General features: G+C 42.7%; 1 pseudogene; it reads right to left on the reverse strand.

The window, feature by feature from the left end:
• Positions 1-216: 216 nt before the first annotated feature.
• Positions 217-1,228, reverse strand: LOC119532760 (annotated as a pseudogene).
• Positions 1,229-24,332: the final 23,104 nt, after the last annotated feature.

Below are 24,332 nucleotides of genomic sequence, written 5' to 3' on the forward strand. Positions count from 1 at the left end.
TCTGATTATAAAGGGTGTTTACGGAGGATTTTTTTTTTTTTTTTTTTTTTTTTGGCTGGGTGTACTTCACTGATGACAAAGTAGGGCTCTTGGCCCCTCCCCTTCCTCAGCGGGTCTGGGATGGAAGCTGTGAAGGACGGGTGACACTAGGTGTCAGGAGCTAGATTTGGGACCAGGACTCCCCAGCAGCTGATGGCCTCTCTTCCTCTCATGCTGTCACTGGGGCTGGTAGTGCAGGGGCTCTTGCTCCTTGGACGCCATGTAGACCATAAGGTCTACCACCCTGTTGCTGCAGCCAAATTCATTGTCATACCAGGAAATGAGCTTGACCAAGTGGTCATTGAGGGCAATGCCAGCTCCAGCAACAAAAGTTGAAGAGTAAGTGTCACTGTTAAAGTCGCAGGAGACAACCTGGTCCTCAGTGTAGCCCAGGTTGCCTGCTTCACCACCTTCTTGATTTCATCGTATGTGGCTACCTTCTCCAGCCGGCAGGTCGGATCCACGATGGACACATTGGGGGTGGGGACAGGGAAGGCCATGCCAGTGAGCTGCCCATTCAGCTCCGGGATGACCTTGCCCACCGCCTTGGCAGCGCCAGTAGACACAGGGATGATGTTCTGGGCAGCCCACGGCTGTCACGCCACAGTTTCTCGGAGAGGCCATCCACAGTCTTCTGGGTGGCAGTGATGGCATGGATGGTGGTCATGGGTCCCTCCATGATGCCAAAGTTATCATGGATAGCCTTGGCCAGGGGGACCAGGCAATTGGTGGTACAGGAAGCATTGCTTATGAACTTGAGGGAGTTGTCAGTTGTCACACTTCTCATGGTTCACACTCATCACAAACACAGGGCATCGGCCAAAGGGGCAGAGATGATGACTCTCTTGGCACCACCCTTCAAGTGAGCCCCAGCCTTCTCCATGGTTGTGAAGACACCAGTGGACTCCACAACATATTCAGCACCAACATCACTCAATTTGATGTTGGTTGGATCTCACTCCTGGAAGATAATAATTGGATTCCCGTTGATGACAAGCTTCCTGTTCTCAACCTTGACAGCGCCTTTGAATTTGCCATGGGTGGAATCATACTGGAACATGTAGACCATGTAGCTGAGGTCAATGAAGGGGTCATTGACAGCCACAACCTGCACTTTGTCAGAGTTTACAGCAGCCCTGGTGACCAGGCACCCGATATAGGCAAATGCGTTTATTCCGACCTTCACCATCATGTCTCCGAGATTTGGCTGGCACTGCACAAAAAGATGTGGCTGTCTGGCAAGCAGGCAGGAGCAGAGAGCCTACAGAGAATTTTAATGGTAGAAAAATGTTTTTAAGTCAAAACTGCAAATTGGTTTATACTGTTGATCCCAATTATGTAGTAAAAATCCTTGAGGTATGTGTGTGTATGGATGGATGAATATTCTGAGCATACATTTTATATTGAGAGAGAAAGAAATTAATCAAAAAATTAACATTGCCTATATTTTCCAAATCTGCCTCAGAGAACATACACTACTTTTATAATTAGAAAATACAGTAAATGTGATCAGAATTTCCAAGAATTAGGACACAATGAACAGAGTACAGGGATGGAGTCTCTGCTTAATACTTGGGAACCTGAGCCGACCTCACTTCCTTTGAAGGAAGGAACCTATCATCCATGTGGTTTGTAATTCGTCACTAGCTATTTATCCAACACTTCTCATGAGCTGGGTGCTCTGCTGGCATGATGGACAGAAAGATGAAGAAGTCACTGTTGTGCTCTGTTAGTTGCCGCCATGGTGGTCTCTGTCATGTACCAGGGCTTGGGATAAGTTCCTGTACACTGTACAGTGAGGAACAGGCTTTACTGGGGAAACCTGAAAAGCAAAGCTTAGCAAGAAGAGATGTGAGCTTTCCCATCTTTTCAATATCCCGTGGAGAGGCATGCTGAGGTCTCACCCATCTGCCCCCACCATGTTTGTTTGTTGCTTTACACATGGGACCTCGAGGGCCTGTGGAAGTTTTAAGCAGGCACAGACCTTCTTGCTGGAGTAAGGGAGCCCTGGTTCCATGGGAAGTCGAGAAGAAGAAGCCCTGACAACCCGAAAGCTGTCGGGGACATTTTCAGATGATCCTCCTTGTATCCCCACAGACATACTGCCCTTGTCCTCAGAGAGCTCATAGTGTTCTAAGAAGACAGACAAGTAGCCAGAAAATCACTGTCCATTGGCATTTTTCAAGTCTTAACCACCATGGGGATGCCCAGATCATGCCATGGCCCATCAACTGAGCCTGCCAAGATTTTTTAAAAATTTTGTCATCTCAAATTTGCTGTCCCTCATGGTTGGCAAACATGTTCTCAGTGCCTTCATCCAAATGGCCCAAGGAGCTAGCATCCCAACAGGCCACTAGGAGATCCAACTGCCCAGATCACATCACCCCTTCATTAGCCTTATGAGAGCCCAGACCTCTCCTAAGCCTCCCCTTCCTTCCCCCACCCCCTCAGCCCCTGGCCTCTGCACAAACCTCCTATGACTTGCCCCATCCAAGCTAATTGCCTCCAGGACCTGTAGCCTCTCAATCCTTCTCACCCTCTCCAGGCCCTCTGACTCCTGACCAGCTTAGATCTACTTTTTCTCCAGCCTGAACAACCAGCATGTCTTCTAACTGGTCTCCTAGCTTCTAGTCTCCTCCTCCTCTATCCATCTTTCATTCTGTGATCAACATGTTCTTTAAAAAACACATCTGACTGGGATATCATTCAGCAGTAAAAAGGAACAAGCTACTGACTCATGCTACCACATGACGAACCTCAAAAACATCATGCCATGTGAGAGAAGCCAGAGGCAAAAGACCACATATTGCATGATTCTGTTTTGATGAAATGTCTAGAAATGTCAGATTTATGGAGCCAGAAAGCAGACTGATGGCTGCCTGGGGCTGGGGTGAGAATGGGGATTGACTATAAACGCACACAGGGAGCTCTTTGGGGTAACAGAAATGTTTTAAAACTGGATTATGGTGATGGTTGCACAATTCTGCAAATTTATTAAAAATTATTAGTGATAATTTTTAAATTATTTTTTAAATCTTTTAAAAATTATTTTTAAAAAATTTAAAATAAATCTGGCGCATGTACAGGGCAAAGGGAGGGGCTGATGAGTGTGGACAGGGCTGTTTTAGTGTGTTCCAGAAGGCTCCAGTGTATTCCAGTGTTTTTGTTTGAGGGCATCATGGTAGACTGATGAATGGGACTAATATTACACTAACTCTTTATGTGACAGAGGAATTTTTTTTAAACAAAGAGATAAATACATTCTTATTTTTAAGGAAATAGATCTGACCCTGTTACCATCTGCTTAACAAGTGCCCTTCCCTTGGGCCTGTCAGATGTCAAGGGGCCTTAATAAGTTGTCCAGTGCCCTCCCAGCTCTGTCTCCAGTTGTTTTCCTCAAGAACCCTGTGTTGCCTGGGGTTTCCCTAACTCACCGGGCATGTTTAATGCCTCCATTGTCTATTCGTTTCTCAAAGCCCGGCTCACACCTCACCTTTGCTTAGCGTAACAGGTGGTTCTTTTATCTCTGTGCCTGTATCACCTCCAGTAAAGCACATGTCGTTCTGTACCACAGCCATCTGCCTCTGTTTCGTACTAGACTGTGAGCCCCTAGGAGAGGACTGCCTTATTCATCTGCATGTTCCCACATAGTGGGCTCTCAATCTAGCTTTCGTTCCTACAGCGGTCATCTGTTTAGAGCAAGGTTTCTCAACCTCAGCACTATTGACTTGTGCTGGGGGCACTGTCCTGTGCACTGTGGGTTGATTAGCAGCAGCCCCGGCCTCTACTCACTAGAAGCAAAGCTCTGACCCCCGCCCTCCAGTTGTGACAATCAAAAATGTCTCCAAACATTGCCAGATATCCCCTGGGGGGATGGGGGTGGGTAAAATCACCTGTGGTTGAGAACCACTGACTTAGAGACTTCTCTGTAATAAGTGCTGCGCTTAGGTTCTTCATTCGGACTTTTGGGAAAACATGCTGGGATTAAAGTCAGAGCCCTGCACCCCACCACTGGTTCCTGCTCATCCCGCTGCCCTCAAAACCAAGAGAGTCCTCAGCCTCTGAAGCAAAGCCCAGCCTCACTGGCTCACCCGCACTGCCATTCCACCAGTCTAGGAACTCGGTCAAACAATAGAGCCTGCTGGGGCTTTACTTGGCATGTTGATTTCCTCTTAACTCTGTTTGTCTTCACCTCTGCAGTTTTAAACCGTTTGCCTTGATAGTAAAGCAGGAGGTTAGCAGGTCTGCTTTCTCACTGTCACCCAGGAACAGCACGCTCTGCCCCAACACCTGGGCTTGTTCTCCTTTTGGTTTGGAAGATGCTTTAACAAAGCCCTTTCTGTTGTCCCTGAGATAGTCAGCGCTTTGGCCTCCCCAACACCAATCTTACACGCTGGGGGTGAGGAGCCTTTGTTCTCTGCCTTGCTTTTGGTTATCATTCTGTCCTTTCTCCTTGTAAACACCTGAGCTCCCGGGATAGCTTCCTGGGAAGCCACGGTTTCTGTAGTTGCCTCCTTGAAATGAATTATTTGTGTATTCCCAGAATTTTTAAAAAGTCCTCTATCCCTGTTGAGCCATCTTTGCATTTCAAGAGTTTCCATTGTGGGATCATATTTTCCCTGCATGTCCTGAAATTTATTTCCTAAAGTATATAAATAACAAACATTTTAATATTAAATATTTATATCTTAGTAGAGGCTGGATTCAAACACAGACAGTCTGACTCCAAAGCCTCTAGGCTTATCTACTCTACAACTGCATCTCCAGTTTTCCAGAATTCACTTTCTTAGTCATCTCATTGTCTTAGTTTGAGTCCCACTAGACCCAACCCTGAGAGAAGAATTCAAGTGCAAGTTATTTATTTGGAAGGTGATCCCAGGAAACATCAGCTGGGGAGTGAAAAAGTGAGGCGAGGAGGGAAAGAAGCCCGTAAAGTGTATGTTATCATACAAGTCACCACTGTGGGCAACAAAGCTTAATCCGCTGGAGAACCCTGGGGGACCCTGCAGGGCACACCTCAGAGTTACCCAGCAGAAGGGAAAGAAGCTGGGGTATTCCACACCACACCTCATCCTTTGATGGCTGTGGGCTGCTTCCAGAGACATGAACTCTCTGGCTCTTCCAGAGCATCCTGCTTGGGGCTGGCGTGCACCTATAGCCAATAAAATGCCCTCAGACAAAATCACAGGAGTGGCAGGCGGGAGGTATGGGCCAGGCACATACCTAGTCTGCATACATATTCTAAACCGATGGTTATGTTTTCTAAATTGCCCTTCTCTCCCATGTCAATAGCCAGTTCTCTGTTGCCCAGAATTAAGCTGGTGGAAGCAGTTCTTGTTCCTCTACTCTCTGAGAGATTAAATTGTCAACAAGGATTGTACTCCGACTTCAGCAGAACGGAGAGTCTTATGGCCTCAGTGCCTGCGTCTGAGAAAACTTGGTGATCTTCGTTAGCAAATTATCATCTTGCTCCTCCGTGCTTGGGCAGGGTGGGGACAGGGGTTTGTAGTAAACTTGGGAGTCCTGCTGCTCCCTGCTCAGCTCTCCAGAGGGACGGGAGAGGCAGCTGGTGACTCCTTTGCCCTCCTGAAAACGCACTGCAGGGAAGTGTGCTCTTCCACGTGGGTGGCGTTGGGCCTGCATGTTCTCATACCCTTGCTCCTTAGGAGGACTGTCACCATGTCCCCCGCCTCCCCGACACACACACACACAGCAGGGCCCTTCCTCTACTGCCAGCACGGGTGTCCCCAGCCTGGGATGGTCTGTGAGTCCCTACCATGGACATCTGCCGTTTTTCTTTGCTGAGACCCTTCTTTTCTTTGAAGAACTAATTGTCCCTTCCCCATTCCATCTGTTTCCTGCAGGAGGGAAAGAGCTATTCCTCCTACCCCGAACCAGAGGTGGCCATATGCTCACCCAGCCTTTCAGAGGGATTAATCAAGGGTGTGAACACCCAGGCAAGGCCAGGCAGAGTTCTTACCTGAATTGACCTGCAGGTATTAGGAGACAGAGATGCCTCCTAAGGTACCTAAGGTGCCTGGCTAAGTGCTAGTTATAAATGCCTACCATGGACAAAGACCGGCTGCAAGCCCCTCTCTGCTCCTCGGCCCTTGTTTTCTTATCTTTAAAAATGGAGGCAGGCACGTGGATGTTCATCATGGTGTAGTTTGTGGTGGAATGAGCTGTAATCAGGGCGTCCATCCCTGCAACCGTGGGCAGTAAGCCTGCGTGCATGCAGCAATTAGGAGCACTTAAAAGCAGTGGACCAGATATTCACATAGAAACATGGATGAACCTGGAAACCATAGCACTAAGGGTACGCAAAACCAGATTAAGTAAAAATGGAGGCTGCTGGACAAGATAGTCTCCAAGCCCCCTTCCAGTCCTGTGTTTGTGTAAGGCAGTGTGAAGCCCATGGAAACATGAGCTTGGTGACTGGACTTCGCCTCAAGTGCCAGCTTTGCCACTGTCAAACTGTGTGACCTTGGATGAGCCACTGAACCTCCCTGAGCCTCAGTTTCCTAACCTGAAAACAGGAAAAATAATCTGTGTAAAGGGCATTGGCCAGGGCTGGTCACATAGGAAGAAGTTTATAATTGATAGGCAATTTGATCATGCTGTGGGTTGGCAGCATTTTTCTGGGATGAGAAGGAGACAGACTGTGTATTTTATCACATGGCAGGAAATGTTGAGGAGTCTGCCAGCATGGAAAAGCCCAGCAGGGAGAAGAGATCTGGACATCATCCTCAGGGGGAGTGACACCCTTCACAGCCTGTCTACCGTTGCTGGGTGTCCCCCAGGCTGCCCTTCCCCCAACAACCTGTGCACGTGAGGGGGCTTGCACCACGCCGGGCCACGGCCCCAGTCCGCAGCTAGGTCCATTTCCCCGGGCAGCTCTCCCTCTGGCCTTTAGAGCATCCATCCCCTATGGCATGTTTAATTTAGAACCTCAGGCTGCAGCCCTTCCTTCTCTTCCTCTAGAACCCTCCAAGGATCAGCTCAGCAGCATAACCCAAAGAGCCCATAACTGAGCCTCTAAGTGGAGCCCCGCTGTGGCTTTGCATGATACTCTGCAACGCGGCAGTCGGGGCTGGGCCCTGTGGTGCTCACCTCTGCTGGGAGACAGACAGACATCATCTGGCACAGGGATAGGTAAGGAAGCAGAGGTGCCCTACGAGAGTGAGTGGCACCACCCGAGGCAGAAGGGCGGGCAGTGTGCTCAGGAAGGTCCTAGGGCAAAGGGTTAGCTGCAAAGTGAGCCGAGGACTGCCAGGTGGTGGGTGGGGTGAGGGTGAAGGGGAGACGCCTGGGGCAAAGTGCACGGGCAGATGGACAGCTCGTGGGGCGGCTCCAGAGGGGCACGGAGGAATGTGAAGGGGGAATGGATGGGCTGGTCTGTGGCCTTGGAAGCCACCCTGAGAACCAGGATTTGGTTCTGAGGTGATGGGGAGTCAGGGAAGGGCTTTAGGCAGGAGTCAGGGGCAGATTTCCGGTTGAGAAAGGCAGGTGGGGCTGCTGTGGAAACACGGGTTTTGAAGGAGGAAAGGGTAGAAGGAAGCGGGGAGACCTGGTCAGGAAGCTGTCTTAGTCATCCGGGAAACAGCTGCACTAGGGTGAGGGCAGCCAGGAAGGAGAAGATGCAGTGGGAGGAAAATAGGGTTGACTGATCAGCGCCTGACCATATGTGAGAAATAAAGCAGGGAGGTGTCTTGCTTTGTCTTCTGGAGGAATTGTGGCGGTGGGCACTCAGGGAGATGGGGAGCTCGGGACAAAAATAGATTCCTGGTGAAGGCCAGTGTGGTAGAAGGTGGGGATGACACCGTGAGGGCCACCCAAGCCCCCTTCAATGAAGGGCTGTTGCCTTACCTGCTGGGAAGGCTATGGGCAGGCGTCAGGTTCGTCAGGGACTGCCTCGCCTGTGGCCGTGCCCCTGTAAGGGGCCACATCCTTGGACGTGGGTGCATAAGGCCTGGTCATCCTGGCCCACCTCAGGACCACTCTAGCTTCAGAGCTCCTGCGGCGTTGGCTGAGGCTCTCTTCGGACCTTGCGGTAGTTTAGAGGGATGACTTCTCCCTCTGCCCACGGCTACTTCCTCCCCTTCCTCCCGCAGGTGCCGATCCCAGGGCACTCTCTCAGAACCATCCTGCACGCTAAACGCCATCTCAGACATTGCTTCCTAATGGCCCCAGTGAATCACAGCACAGTGCCCACACCACTCTTCAGTGGCTTCAAGGTACAGTATATGTCTCCACCCCTGGGTGCTGAGTTGGCCTCATAACTTGCTCTGACCCAGAGAATGCAAATAAGGGACTTCCTGGACTTCTGAGCCAGGCCTAAGAGGCCTAGTAGATTCCACTTTTGCTCTTGAAATCCAGCTGCCAGGTAAGAGCATCCAGACTGTCCTGCTGGAGGGAGGCCACATGGACGCAGAAGCCCTGGTAGCCGAGAGACCCCTGGAGGGACACTGGGGTGCCCCTGCCGACAGCCCGCACCATGGCCCAGGCCTGGGAGTGAGGCCACCTTGGAACCTGCTATAGCGTTGGGCCACCCAAGTCGACATAATGTGGCACAGAAATCAGCTGTCCCTGCTGAGCTGCCCAAATTTGGATCCATAGAATTGGAAGTAACACAATGATTGTTGTTTTATGGCCCTAAGTTTGGAATGGTTTGCTATTCAGGAATAGAAATCTAAGGCAGCATGACTGCATCACCAGGAAAGTGCTGTGGCTTGTGACCAAGGAAGGGGCTGCCCGTTCATAGGCAACCTCGGTGGCAGGTGGCCTTCTGGCCAGCTGCCACAGGGTTAAATGTGGCTCTTCTACCTCTAGGATGAGGTTCTGTTTTGTAGTCCCTGAGTCCATCACCATTCATCTCATCTCCAGTTCCAGAACAAGGAAATGCCAGCACTATTACCTCTTAAGCCTCTTTGTGTCTGTAGAGGAGCAACTTGCTGCCAAAGGAGCAAATGAGGCCCAGCCTTCTGCAGAGACATCCATCGTCTTGTGCTGCTCCAGGCAGAATCCCAGAGTATAATTCCCTTCTTAGGGAGCTGGCTCAGAGTGCATCCATCTTCACTAGCTCATTATTCATCTGATTATTTTCAGGCCGTCCCACTGGGGGATGAAAGCCATCCATAAATCACAACATTGCTGCGGATTATACTAAATGACCCGGGCAGAGTGCTGGCTGTGCCAGTCTCCATGGCCACGAGGGCCAGAGCCACTCCCCGTCTGTTCCTCCAGGGCTGCAGATCGCATGCCCTGCTTTTACTCCAGACTCAGCTCCGGCTCCCTAGTTGCTCTTGATATCCTCATCTGCCTTAATGTGATTAAAACCCACGAGCACAGAAGTCCCAGGCTTGTCAGAAGAACTGAGAGTTCTTGGTAAAGTGTGTGGTAACAGGCTGGCTGGGTTCCTCCTCTGTGAAATGGCAAGAAATTCTTATTGTGAGAATTAGATGAGAAAATGAAAGTGGGATATGGGGAATTTGCATACTCTAAAGTGATATGTGTGTGCATATATATATACACACACATATATAGATAGATACCATTATGACCATCTTTCAGAGTAACTGGAACATCTAGAGGGTACCATGGGAGAGATGCATGAGACTGGACAGTGAGGCACATCTTAACTTTAGTTTCTTCATGTTTCAAATGGACCCAGTAGTATTTGCCCCATAAATTTCACAGAGCTATTGTGAGGCTCAAATCAAATAATAGTTAGAAAGCCCTTTGCAAAGCATTAAATTGTACAAATGTAAGATGTTTCCTGAATCATTCCTGCTATAAACTATTTTTCCCCAGTCTTCCTATTTCTCTATATTTCAATATTATTGAGAGTCTTCCCCAAGACTTCCCAAGATTATCAAGGAAATTTGGGCCAGCTGGTTAGGGGGAGGAAAAAGAGAATACTGTTATTGATACTCAGTACATTCTAGCCTCTTCGGTATGTCACCTCACCCAGCAGCCCTTCAGGATGGGCGCCATCGTCTCCGCCTCCACAAAGGAGGGAACTGGAACTCAGAGAAGTCGAGCATCTGCTCAAGGTCCCAGAGCTGGGATTGGAGCACAGTTCCTATTACACCACACTGGAGACTCAAGACCCCTTTTGTCTTTTCATTACAACTTACCCAACTTTGGACTAGCTCCCCCTACCCCCACTTTTTGGCCCTTTAAAATCACCATTTAGACTCCCTTCATTAAAATAAAGCCTCTTACTTATTCATGGATGCCAGTGGTAGAAAGGTGTTGATAGCCAAAGCAATCAATGGTGACAAAGACTATGAAAACTTACCCAGGGAACCATTTTAGCAGAGCCACAATCTCTGTGGAAGGTTTGAGAACTTGAGGAAACGTTTTCTTTTTTTAATAAGTGGTAGATTGGTCACTTGAGGAAGAGAATTCATCAGCATGGTTATTGGGTTCAAAGAAGTCCAGTAAATAGCACCATTCTTCCCCACCCCAGTTTTGGAATGTGGTGAAAAATAGGACAAAAACAAAACAGCTCCTTTATTAATGGTGAACCTGATATTGGGGCTTCCTAATCCTGAACCTCGAATTTGGACACTTGTACCTACCCAGAAGTAGGGGCTTGGGAATTTTTGCTCTCAGGGAGGCAAATAAAAGGTGTGTGTCCTCAGGGAATAGGGCAGAAGATGCTGTACTGCACATACCCAGTTTCTCTTCGCAAATTCACCAGTCAGGTGGAGCGAGGCCAAGGGTGTTACAAAGAATGTTGACTCTACAGAGAATGAAACAAGAGTGGGGAATAAGATTTACTTCTTAACAATGACAACAGTGTTTGAGGGAAGCTCTAAGACCAGATAGAGGATTACAGAAAATTCTATGAATATAATATTCACCTGTTCAAGAGGAAGAAAGTCCAAATGAGTCTTTTAGGTTGATGAAATAGGGACTGAGGAATAGAAAAAGAGGAAGAAATGGAAATTCTCCTTCCTTAGCAAGTACCATTTAATAAATGTCAAAGACATTCATGTAATGTGAATTGGCGATGAAAAAAAATTGAGACAGAATATCTCAAATTTGTGCATCTCTTGGAAGTTCTTGTAAAAAGAAGACCTATGCATGATTCTGAAGGATACACTAGGAAAGGGAGAAAATACCTTTGGCCCAAACTTAGTTGGACTTATATTTTAATAAGAGAGACAGTTCATCCTATACAGAGACTTTCTACCAAAAAGAAATTATGGCTTATTTTTTGTTAAATGATCAGCTTTGTCTGAATAATACATGTTTGTAAAAGCAAATATAGTGGCTTCTGATAATGAAGGGCTAGGTAATTTGGACTAATTCTCCCACTTAGAGAAAAACCAGGCAAAATATCGTTTTTAAAAATTGCTTGAAGAGTTCAGAAAGCTAATAAGATGATGAGGACTATAAGGAGGGACAGCAACCTAGACAAATGAACCCAGAATTTGGGACTTTTCAGAGCATGCTGTCTGAACAAAATTGAATTAAACAAGAAATCAGTAACAACACAAAGATCTAGGGGAAAAAAAAACATATATTGGAAATTAAACAAAACAGTTTAATATAATCCATGGGTCAAAGAAGAAATCACATGGAAATTAAAAAATGTTTCAGATAATGAAACAGATAATGAAAATACGACATTCTAAATTTGGGTGTTTGCAGGGAAATATATAGCTTTAAATGCTTGTATTAGAGCAGATGAAAGGTTCAAAATCAATGCCTAATGTTACACCTTAAAAAGTTAAGGGAAAAAAAGAGCAAAGTAAACCCAAAGTGAGTGGAAGGAAAAAATAATGACGATAAAAGCACAAACCAATATAGAAAAGAGCAAATAATACAAAAAAAATTAATAAGGCCATCTTTTTGAAAAGATGAACAAATGTGGCTAAATTCTTAGCTAGACTGATCACAAAAAAAGAGAGAGAACACAAATGACCAATATGAGGAACAAAAGAAGGATTATTACTATAGATACTACATTATAAATGACTGGATGCCAATAAATTCAAAACCTTAGATGAAACAGACACATACTTTGAAAAATATAATTTATGAAAACTACACAAGATGAAACAGAAACTCTGACTAGCCCAAAACTATTAAACAAATTTAATTTTTTATTTAAAAGCAAAAACCTTCCCACAAAGAAAACTCCAGGCTCAGATGGCTTTATTGATAAATACTATAAAAAATTTAAGGATGAAATAACACAAGTCTTACAAAATCTTTTAGAAAATAAAGAAGGTAGAATTGCTGTCTGTTTTAATTTCTTGGACTGCTCAAGCAAATACCATGCAATGGATTAGCTTAAACAATGGGAATTTATCAGCTCACGGTTCTGAGGTTAGAAAAAATGTCCAAATCAAGGTGTCATCAAGGTGATGCTTTCTTCCCAAAGACTGGTGTTCTGGAACTGACTGTTGGCAATCCTTGGGGCTTAGCTTGTCACGTGGCAATGTGCATGGCAGCCTTCCCTGGCCTCTCTGTTCTCTTCCAGTTTCCACTGAATTTCAGCTGCTTGCTTCCTGTGGCTTTCTTTCTCTCTGTCTGAATTTCATTCTGCTTAAAAAGGACTCCTTCAGCAATAGGATTAAGACCTGTCCTGACTGAGGTGAGCCACAGCTTAACTGAAGTAACTGTGTCAAAAAGGTCCTACTTACGATGGGTTCACACTCACAGGAATGGATTCAGTTTAAGAACATGTTTTTCTGGGGTACATACAGCTCGAAACCACCACACTATCCAACAAATTTTCTGAGGTCGACATAACCCTAATACATAAAGCTGTGAATGATACTACAAAAATAAAATAAAATGAAATTGCAGGCTGCTATCCCTTATGAACATGGACTCAAAAATTTTAACCAAAATTTTAGCAAATTGAATCTAGCAACATATAAAAAGGATAATACACCATGACCACATGGTTTTATCCCAGAAATGCAAACTCTTATATTCAAAATATGTAAAGAACTCCTCCAAATCAATGAAAAACAGTAAGCAGACAAAACAAACAGTAAGCAGACAAAACAAGAAAAACACCTAATAGAACAGACCCTTCACAAATGGCTGATAAATATATGCAAACATGTTCAACCTTATTATCAAGAAAACACAATTTTAAACCTAAATGAGCTTTGCCCATAGAATGACTAAAATGAAAAAACAAAAAACAAACAAACAAAAAAAACAATGATAAATGTGATGTTGGGGGGAATGTAAACTGGTGAAACCACTTTGAAATTCAATTTGCTTTTATCTCAAACATGAAGATACACATACTCAATGACTCAGCAATTCCACCCCAAATATGTACACACACAAAAAAGCATACACATGTGAACTAAGTGACATTTACAAGAATGTTTATAGCAGCATTATTCATAATAGTCCAAACTGAAATGTTCATCAACAATGGAACAGATAAATTGAGTGTGGGCTATGCGTATCAAGAAACTCACAGCAAAGAAAATGAATAAGCTTCAGCTTCACACAACAATGTGATGAATCTGGCAAACATAACGTTGAGTAAATAAAATGATGCATACTGAATGATTTAAAAAAAACAGACAAAAGTAAACTATAGTGCTTAGGAATTAATGCTTATTTAATAATTACACTGTAAAGAAAAGCAAGAAAGTGATTACTGTGAAAGTCTGTATACCAGTGAGCATTCAGTCAGGGAAGCAGAACAACAGGAATATCGTGGAATGCAGGATGCTAGAGGAATTGGTCCTTATGCAGTACTGGGAGAAGCTGTGGGGTCCAGAAGGGGAGCTGAAGGATCAACAAAATTCACTGGCATGGGTGGACACATCAGAGCTTTTGGAGAAATCCAGAAGCCAGGCATGCCCAGCTGTTGGGATGGTTGCTGCAGGAGGGAGAAGCCTATGGAAGGTGGGTGCTTCAACTCAGCTGCTGTGTCTGCAAGCGTGTGGCTGGATGTCTGGTTGGCAGCTGGGGCTGCTGTTGGTTCGGCATGGCTGGCATCAAGAAGGAGAGCTGGACGGAGCGAAGGGGAAAGCAAGGACAAGCTGGCATCCACAGGAACACCTGTGGATGACCTTCAGTAAGTAATGGCTGCTGTCTCACTTTTGCTTTCCAAATCTTGTACAAGAAAAAAATTGGAGGTGGGGAGGGGACGTTAACTCTGAGATATTCTACAGAGATTTGAGAAGGAAAATTCTAGCATAGCCAAGTTGACACAGCCCAAACCCCAGAGTCAGCAGGGTGGTTACAGTTGCAGGGAAAGTTGATGCTGGCAACACAGAGGGGCATGAGGAGACGCTGGGGGCTGGCAGTATTCTATTTCTTGTCCAGGGTGGTGGCTATGTAGAATGCTCACTTTGTAGCTGCCCATCTTCATTTTGTGAACTTAAGGTATGCATGTACATTACAAAATAAAAACACATTTTAGAAAATAACTGGTGTGTCTTCTCCTCACCCTACCCTCTACTTTGAAGCAGCTAGGCCAATCTGTAGTTATTGCTTCTGGAAAGGAGATGATAGCAAAAATTCAAATAAAAAGGGATTTTTTTTTTCCCCTTGACTTTTTGCATTTCAAAACTTAAGCCCTTCAGATAATGGAAAATTGCAGTACCGCTGTACTGTATTGACAAATGTCAATAGTGGACTCAGATTAAAGGAAAACCCAGACACAGACATCACTTGGGTAAATGAAACAGTGTTGACCTATCTAAAGCAAACAGGAGGAGGCCAGGGCAGTCAGGACACAGGGCAGAGAGATGAGCAACGTTATTTAGGACAGGGAGAGGCGCACATATAATTGGCTCACACTTGTGCGTGGTCATGTCCAAGTGAGTGTCACGTCAGACATTTTCAAAGCTCAACGGCCCCCATTTGTGCTCAGCTTTATATACTGACGACTCGTGCAGTTCCCTTTTTGAAGACTGGAGCTGTTGTCTTTATCTACTTAATCAAGGAAGATCCTTCTAAGCTTAAAATGGGCAGTTCCACAGGTGGGTAGGTGTGACTATGTGCCCAGGGAACACCTTATACCCACCCCCCGCCCCCCGGTCAATCTCAGGGTTACACTATAAGAAATAGAATTGCAAAGAGCAGACAGTACAGTTCAGTCCACTCAGGCATGAAGACAATCATCTTTCACCATCCTTTGCCTCCCCACACCAACACAGTCCAGTCTTCTGCATTCCTAAACCCAGAGCTATGGGCTCAAGTGGAGATCAGGTCTCTAGGAGTCAGGTTAACAGGCCCTTAGACCAGTATAGGATATATTACAGAAGCTCCCACAATATGCAAATCATATATCTGATGGAGGTCTATTACCCAGAATAAAGAATTCGTACAATTTAATAACCAAAAGACAAACAGACCAATTAGCAAATGGACAAGGTCTTGCAGAGACATTTCTCGCAAAAAGATGTACAAATGCTAAGAAGCACATGAAAAGATGCCCACCGTCATCAGTCATTAGGGAAACGCAAGTCAAAACCATGAGATACAACTTCACAGCACTGCCATGGCTATAATAAAAAAAAAAAAAAAAGGAAAATAACGTGTTGGTGAGGAAGTGGAGAAATTGGAACCTCTGTGCATTGTTGGTGGGAATGTGAAGTGGTTTAGACACTGTGAAAAACAGTTTGCTGGTTTCTCAATAAATTAAACATAGAATTTCTATATGACCCCATGATTCCACTCCCAGGTATGTACCTAAAAGAAATGAAAACAGTTATTAAAACAAAAATTTGTACAAAAATGTTCATAGCAGCACTATTTACAATAGCCATACAATGGAATTCAGTCATAACAAGAAATGAAGTATTAATATGTGCCACAATGTGGAGGAAGCTTGAAAACATTATGCAAAGTAAAAGAAGCCAGATACAAAAGGTCACGTATTGTATGATTCCATTTATATGAAATATCCAGAATAGGTAAATCCATAGAAACAGGATATAGATTAGTATTTTCCAAGGGCTGGGGGAGGGGGGAAAGAGAAGATACTTCTTAATGGGTACAAGATTTCTTTTTGGGGTGACAAACATGTTTTGGAACTAGACAGAGGTGATGGTTGCACAACATTGCAGATGCGCTAAATTCCAATCAACTGTACATTTTTAAATGGTTAATTTTATGTTATGCAAATTTTACCTCAATTGTTTTAAAAAAAGTACTTGCAACAGAGACAAATTATTTGAAAGAGCGGGACTTCCACCACCTTCAGAAGCAGATGAAGCCCCCTTCAGTGGTAGCAGTAGCATATCCGGGCAGTGTCCCCTTCTAAGTGGAGTGAGCCCTAACTTTGTGAGACTTGCCCTCTGAGCTCCTACAGTACAACAGCCTTTAGCTCTTGTCCCCCTATCAGAGGTCTGAGTCCCAACTCTGCGAGACTCCACCCCTGGTTTCCCGAGGTATACGCACAAGCAGGCTGGACCCTCCTTCCTTTGTTCCTGCAGTCCCAGAAGTTGTAGCTGGTACCTGCAGTTACTCTCTTTGTTTAACTGTGATGTTCCTTTTCTGCCTTTGCAGTCCTTTAATATGCCTGCCCAACTAATTCCCGATACTAAGTCCTCTATGTTGAAACACCTGACTGGACCCTGACTGATGTAGCATTAACCAGTGAGAGGCGGGAGGGAGGGTCCTAGGGAAAGGTGACTGAACTCTGTGGAGGCCCTAACCGATTGGTGGGCCCTAAGAGGTCAGGCACCTGTGCTTTCCTGGTAGAGCTTTGACAGGTGGTGAGATCCCAGCTGCTGAGGGTGGTGTGGAGGGTCTAGGCAGACAGGGTCTGGGAGCATTGCTCAGTCCTTACCGTGCACCACAGAATCATTGCCAGGAGCTGAGAGAGGAATAGGAGCAGCTGAGAGAAACTCAAGGACGGCGACTGGGGTCTAGATGGGGCAATAGACACTTTGCCTGTCTCAGTGATATTGAAGATGTAAAAGACCTCCACTTCCTTCCAAGCTTTTGGTCCCTGAATGTCCCCTGGGACTCAAGTATAACCCCAGGGAAAGTGGGAAAAGGCCCTAAATGACGTGAAATTAAATTTCTGCTACTCCAGCAGAAAGGGGGCTCCAAAAAGAAATTCAGTTCAGGTTCTGGATATTTAAAAAAGAGCGTTCTCTTTCCTGATACATCTAAATTTGTGAATTGGAATTCATAACCATGTCACAAATATTTGCAAGATAAATTTTGGTGTTTTTGTGGGATGGTCTGAAGTGAGTTTTTTTTTTTTTTTTTTTTTTTTTTTTTTTTTTTTTCCCAGAGAAATTAAACTTTATTTATAATTTAATCACTCAGGTACAATGACAGTTAACACTTGGTTTATATTTTCCTAGGCTATATGAATAGACACTCATGAAAATATTCACACAAAGATATATATATATATATAGCCACATACACTCATACATAAACAAATTTAAAGTAATCATTAATTGTTTCTTATATACAAGGCTCTATGCCTAAAGCTTTATTGTTGCCAAAGCTGAAAGATAATATTTAGGGAATATGATAATGTTTAAGATACTAATAACAGTGTCGGAAGGAAATAGGTTTTCAGTTTGCCAGCTAATGTGATTCCTCTTTTTGAAATAAAAAAAGCATTTATTTCAAATTCCTAAGCTTTACTGGTGCCCTAAACTAAGAAAATAAATCTCTCCTTCCTTAAAGTAACACACTTATCCTTAAAACAGATGTCTGTATGCTTGTTTAATAAAACAAAACATTGCATGTTACATTTTTAAAGAGCTATACCTTAGCCTGACAATCAGATGTGTGTATAAGTCCTCAGCCTGCCACTGATTACCTTTATGACCTTGGACAAGTCACGTATCTTCTCAGAGTTTCAGTTTTTTCATCTTTAAAGTGAAGATAATATCTGCTTTGCAGAGTTGCCATGAGTATTAATATTTTTGAAAAGTCGTCATAAAATGCTTGTCCATATTTGCTTTTTCATTTTTAATTGGTTTTTACTTTGTTATAAGAGTAATATGAGCTTCTTGTAAAATTTTTGAACAGTGCAGAAGGGTAGAAAGTAAAAAAAAAAAAAAAAAAAAAAAAAAAAAGAGGTCCCTTTCCTCCAAATAGACCCTATTATTGTCCCCAATCAATCTCAGGCCCCTCAAGAAACAACATTAAATTGTCAGGACACACTATTAAGAACATCTTAAGGTTTCATGACGGGCAAAAATCCTTGAGATTGTGTATAAACATCATAGAACAAGTAAGCTAAAATCTCTATATAAGATTTAATTTCTTTAATGCAGCTTTTACTTTTTTTTTTTTTTTTTTTTTAATCATCATTTTATTGAGATATATTCACATACCACGCAGTCATACAAAACAAATTGTACTTTCGATTGTTTACAGTACCATTACATAGTTGTACATTCATCACCTAAATCAATCCCTGACACCTTCATTAGCACACACACAAAGATAACAAGAATAATAATTAGAGTGAAAAAGAGCAATTGAAGTAAAAAAGAACACTAGGTACCTTTGTCTGTTTGTTTGCTTCCCCTACTTTTCTACACATCGATCCATAAACTAGACAAAGTGGAGTTTGGTCCTTATGGCATTCCCAATCCCACTGTCACCCGTCATAAGCTAGATTTTTATACAACTGTCTTTGAGATTCATGGGTTCTGGGTTGTAGTTTAATAGTTTCAGGTATCCACCACCAGCTACCCCAATTCTTTAGAACCTAAAAAAGGTTGTCTAAAGTGTGCGTAAGAGTGCCCACCAGAGTGATCTCTCAGCTCGTTTTGGAATCTCTCTGCCACTGAAGCTTATTTCATTTCCTTTCACATCCCCCTTTTGGTCAAGAAGATGTTCTCCATCCCACGATGCCGGGTCTACATTCCTCCCCGGGAGTCATATTCCACGTTGCCAGGGAGATTCACTTCCCTGGGTGTCTGATCCCACGTAGGGGGGAGGGCAGTGATTTCACCTTTCAAGTTGGCTTAGCCAGAGAGAGAGGGCCACATCTGAGCAACAAAGAGGCATTCAGGAGGAGACTCTTAGGCACAAATACAGGGAGGCCTAGCCTCTCCTTTGCAGCAACCGTCTTCCCAAGGGTAAAACCTATGGTAGAGGGCTCAACCCATCAAACCACCAGTCCCCTATGTCTGTGGTCATGTTAGCAACCATGGAGGTGGGGCAGGCGAATACCCCCGCATTCTCCACAGGCTCCCCAAGGGGGCACCACATCGTTTTTTTTTTTTTTTTTTTTCCTTGTTTGTCTTTTTTCTTTTTTTTTTTTTTTTAACTTTCCCTTCTTTTTTCAAATCAACTGTATGAAAAAAAAAGTTAAAAAGAAAACAAACATACAATAAAAGAACATTTCAAAGAGACCATAGCAAGGGAGTAAGAAAAAGACAACTAACCTAAGATAACTGCTTAACTTCCAACATGTTCCTACTTTACCCCAAGAAAGTTACATACTATAGCAACATTTCAGTGAACTTGTTCCTACTACATCCATCAGAAATTAACAGACCATAGTCATTTCTGGGCATCCCCAGAACGTTAAATAGCTTATCTTTTCTTCTTGGATTATTGTTCCCCCTTCCTTAATTGCTCTCTACTGCTAGTTCCCCTACATTCTACATTATAAACCATTTGTTTTACATTTTTCAAAGTTCACATTAGTGGTAGCATATAATATTTCTCTTTTTGTGCCTGGCTTATTTCGCTCAGCATTATGTCTTCAAGGTTCATCCATGTTGTCATATGTTTCACCAGATCGTTCCTTCTTACTGCCGCGTAGTATTCCATCGTGTGTATATACCACATTTTATTTATCCACTCATCTGTTGATGGACATTTGGGTTGTTTCCATCTCTTGGCAATTGTGAATAATGCTGCTATGAACATTGGCGTGCAGATATCTGTTCGTGTCACTGCTTTCCGATCTTCCGGGTATATCCCGAGAAGTGCAATCGCTGGATCGAATGGTAGCTCTATATCTAGTTTTCTAAGGAACTGCCAGACTGACTTCCAGAGTGGCTGAACCATTACGCAGTCCCACCAACAATGAATAAGAGTTCCAATTTCTCCACATCCCCTCCAGCATTTGTAGTTTCCTGTTTGTTTAATGGCAGCCATTCTAACCGGTGTTAGATGGTATCTCATTGTGGTCTTAATTTGCATCTCTCTAATAGCTAGTGAAGCTGAACATTTTTTCATGTGTTTCTTGGCCATTTGTATTTCCTCTTCAGAGAACTGTCTTTTCATATCTTTTGCCCATTTTATAATTGGGCTGTCTGTACTATTGTCATTGAGTTGTAGGATTTCTTTGTATATGCAAGATATCAATCTTTTGTCAGATACATGGTTTCCAAAAATTTTTTCCCATTGAGTTGGCTGCCTCTTTACCTTTTTGAGAAATTCCTTTGAGGTGCAGAAACTTCTAAGCTTGAGGAGTTCCCATTTATCTATTTTCTCTTTTGTTGCTTGTGCTTTGGGTGTAAAGTCTAGGAAGTGGCCTCCTAATACAAGGTCTTGAAGATGTTTTCCTACATTATCTTCTAGGAGTTTAATGGTACTTTCTTTTATATTGAGATCTTTGGTCCATTTTGAGTTAATTTTTGTGTAGGGGGTGAGGTAGGGGTCCTCTTTCATTCTTTTGGATATGGATATCCAACTCTCCCAGCCCCATTTGTTGAAAAGACCATTATGGCTCAGTTCGGTGACTTTGGGGGCCTTATCAAAGATCAGTCGGCCATAGATCTGAGGGTCTATCTCTGAATTCTCAATTCGATTCCATTGATCTATATGTCTATCTTTGTGCCAGTACCATGCTGTTTTGGCAACTGTGGCTTTATAATAAGCTTCAAAGTCAGGGAGTGTAAGTCCTCCCACTTCGTTTTTCTTTTTTAAAGTGTCTTTAGCAATTCGAGGCATCTTCCCTTTCCAAATAAATTTGATAACTAGCTTTTCCAAGTCTGCAAAGTAGGTTGTTGGAATTTTGATTGGGATTGCATTGAATCTGTAGATGAGTTTGGGTAGAATTGACATCTTAATGACATTTAGCCTTCCTATCCATGAACATGGAATATTTTTCCATCTTTTAAGGTCCCCTTCTATTTCTTTTAGTAGAGTTATGTAGTTTTCTTTGTATAGGTCTTTTACATCTTTGGTTAAGTTTATTCCTAGGTACTTGATTTTTTTAGTTGCTATTGAAAATGGTATCTTTTTCTTGAGTGTCTCTTCAGTTTGTTCATTTCTAGCATATAGAAACATTACTGACTTATGTGCATTAATCTTGTATCCCGCTACTTTGCTAAATTTGTTTATTAGCTCTAGTAGGTGTATCGTTGATTTCTCAGGGTTTTCTAGATATAAGATCATATCATCTGCAAACAATGACAGTTTTACTTCTTCTTTTCCAATTTGGATGCCTTTTATTTCTTTGTCTTGCCGGATTGCCCTGGCTAGCACTTCCAGCACAATGTTGAATAACAGTGGTGACAGCGGGCATCCTTGTCTTGTTCCTGATCTTAGAGGGAAGGCTTTCAGTCTCTCACCATTGAGTACTATGCTGGCTGTGGGTTTTTCATATATGCTCTTTATCATGTTGAGGAAGTTTCCTTCAATTCCTACCTTTTGAAGTGTTTTTATCAAAAACGGATGTTGGATTTTGTCAAATGCTTTTTCAGCATCTATTGAGATGATCAATTGATTTTTCCCTTTCGAGTTTTTAATGTGTTGTAATACATTGATTGTTTTTCTTATGTTGAACCATCCTTGCATGCCTGGAATGAACCCCACTTGGTCATGGTGTATGATTTTTTTAATGTGTCTTTGGATTCGATTTGCAAGTATTTTGTTGAGGATTTTTGCATCTATATTCATTAGGGAGATTGGCCGGTAGTTTTCCTTTTTTGTAGCATCTTTGCCTGGTTTTGGTATTAGATTGATGTTAGCTTCATAAAATGAATTAGGTAGTGTTCCATTTTTTTCAATGTTTTGAAAGAGTTTGAGTAAGATTGGTGTCAGTTCTTTCTGGAAAGTTTGGTAGAATTCCCCTGTGAAGCCATCTGGCCCTGGGCATTTATTTGTGGGAAGATTTTTGATGACTGATTGGATCTCTTTGCTTGTGATGGGTTGGTTGAGGTCTTCTATTTCTTCTCTGGTCAGTCTAGGTTGTTCATATGTTTCCAGGAAATTGTCCATTTCTTCTACATTATCCAGTTTGTTGCCATACAGTTGTTCATAATATCCTCTTATAATTTTTTTAATTTCTTCAGGATCTGCAGTTATGTCACCTTTTTCATTCATTATTTTGTTTATATGAGTCTTCTCTCTTTTTGATTTTGTCAGTCTAGCTAGGGGCTTGTCAATCTTGTTGATCTTCTCAAAGAACCAACTTTTGGTGATATTTATCCTTTCTATTGTTTTTTTGTTCTCTATTTCATTTATTTCTGCTTTAATCCTTGTTATTTCTTTTCTTGTACTTGGTTTAGGATTGGTTTGCTGTTCATTTTCTAGCTTCTTCAGTTGATCCATTAGTTCTTTGATTTTGGCTCTTTCTTCCTTTTTAATATATGCGTTTAGTGCTATAAATTTCCCCCTTAGCACTGCTTTTGCTGCATCCCATAGGTTTTGGTATGTTGTGTTCTCATTTTCATTCGTCTCTATATATTTAGCAATTTCTCTTGCTATTTCTTCTTTAACCCACTGATTGTTTAGGAGTGTGTTGTTTAACCTCCAGGTATTTGTGAATTTTCTAAGTCTCTGATGGTTATTGACTTCTAATTGTATTCCATTGTGTTCAGAGAATGTGCTTTGAATAATTTCAATCTTTTTAAATTTATTGAGGCTTGTTTTATGTCCCAGCATATGATCTATTCTGGAGAAAGTTCCGTGAGCACTAGAAAAGTATGTGTATCCTGGTGATTTGGGATGTAATGTCCTGTAGATGTCTGTTAAATCTAATTCATTTATCAGATTGTTTAGGTTTTCAATTTCCTTATTGGTCTTCTGTCTGGTTGATCTATCTATAGGAGAGAGTGATGTGTTGAAGTCTCCCACAATTATTGTGGAAACATCAATTGCTTCCTTTAGTTTTGCCAATGTTTCTCTCATGTATTTTGTGGCACCTTGATTGGGTGCATAGACATTTACGATTGTTATTTCTTCTTGCTGAATTGCCCCTTTTATTAGTATGTAGTGGCCTTCTTTGTCTCTCAAAACATCCCTGCATTTGAAGTCTATTTTATCTGAGATTAATATTGCTACACCTGCTTTCTTTTGGCTGTAGCTTGCATGAAATATTTTTTTCCATCCTTTCACTTTCAGTTTCTTTGTGTCCCTGTGTCTAAGATGAGTCTCTTGTATGCAACATATTGATGGTTCATTTTTTTTGATCCATTCTGCGAATCTATATCTTTTAATTGGGGAGTTTAATCCATTTACATTCAACGTTAAAACCGTGAAGGCATTTCTTGAATCGGCCATCTTATCCTTTGGATTATGTTTGCCATATTTTTCCCTCTCTCTATTAATATCCTTTATTGTACCCATACCGAATCTCTTTAGTACTGAACCTTTCTCCAAGTCTCTCTGTCCTGTCTTTGTTTCTCTGTCTGTAGGGCTCCCTTTAGTATGTCCAGTAGGGCAGGTCTCTTGTTAGCAAATTCTCTCAGCATTTCTTTGTCTGTGAAAAATTTAAGCTCTCCCTCAAATTTGAAGGAGAGCTTTGCTGGATAAAGTATTCTTGGCTGGAAATTCCTCTCACTCAGAATTTTAAATATATCGTGCCACTGCCTTCTCGCCTCCATGGTGGCTGCTGAGTAGTCACTACTTAGTCTTATGCTGTTTCCTTTGTATGTGGTGAATTGCTTTTCTCTTGCTGCTTTCAGAACTTGCTCCTTCTCTTCTATGTTTGACAGTGTGATCAGTATATGTCTCGGAGTGGGTTTTTTTTGGATTTATTCTATTTGGAGTTCGCTGAGCATTTATGATTTGTGTATTTATGTTGTTTAGAAGATTTGGGAAGTTTTCCCCAACAATTTCTTTGAATACTCTTCCTAGACCTTTACCCTTTTCTTCCCCTTCTGGGACACCAATGAGTCTTATATTCGGACGTTTCATATTATCTATCATATCCCTGAGGTCCATTTCGAGTTTTTCAATTTTTTTTCCCCATTCTTTCTTTTATGTTTTCATTTTCCATTCTGTCATCTTCCAGGTCACTGATTCGTTGTTCAACTTCCTCTAGTCTTGTACTATGAGTGTCCAGAATCTTTTTAATTTGGTCAACAGTTTCTTTAATTTCCATAAGATCATCCATTTTTTTATTTAGT

This window comes from Choloepus didactylus, chromosome 4 (assembly GCF_015220235.1).
Source record: "Choloepus didactylus isolate mChoDid1 chromosome 4, mChoDid1.pri, whole genome shotgun sequence".
NCBI classification, from domain to species: Eukaryota; Metazoa; Chordata; class Mammalia; order Pilosa; family Megalonychidae; genus Choloepus; species Choloepus didactylus.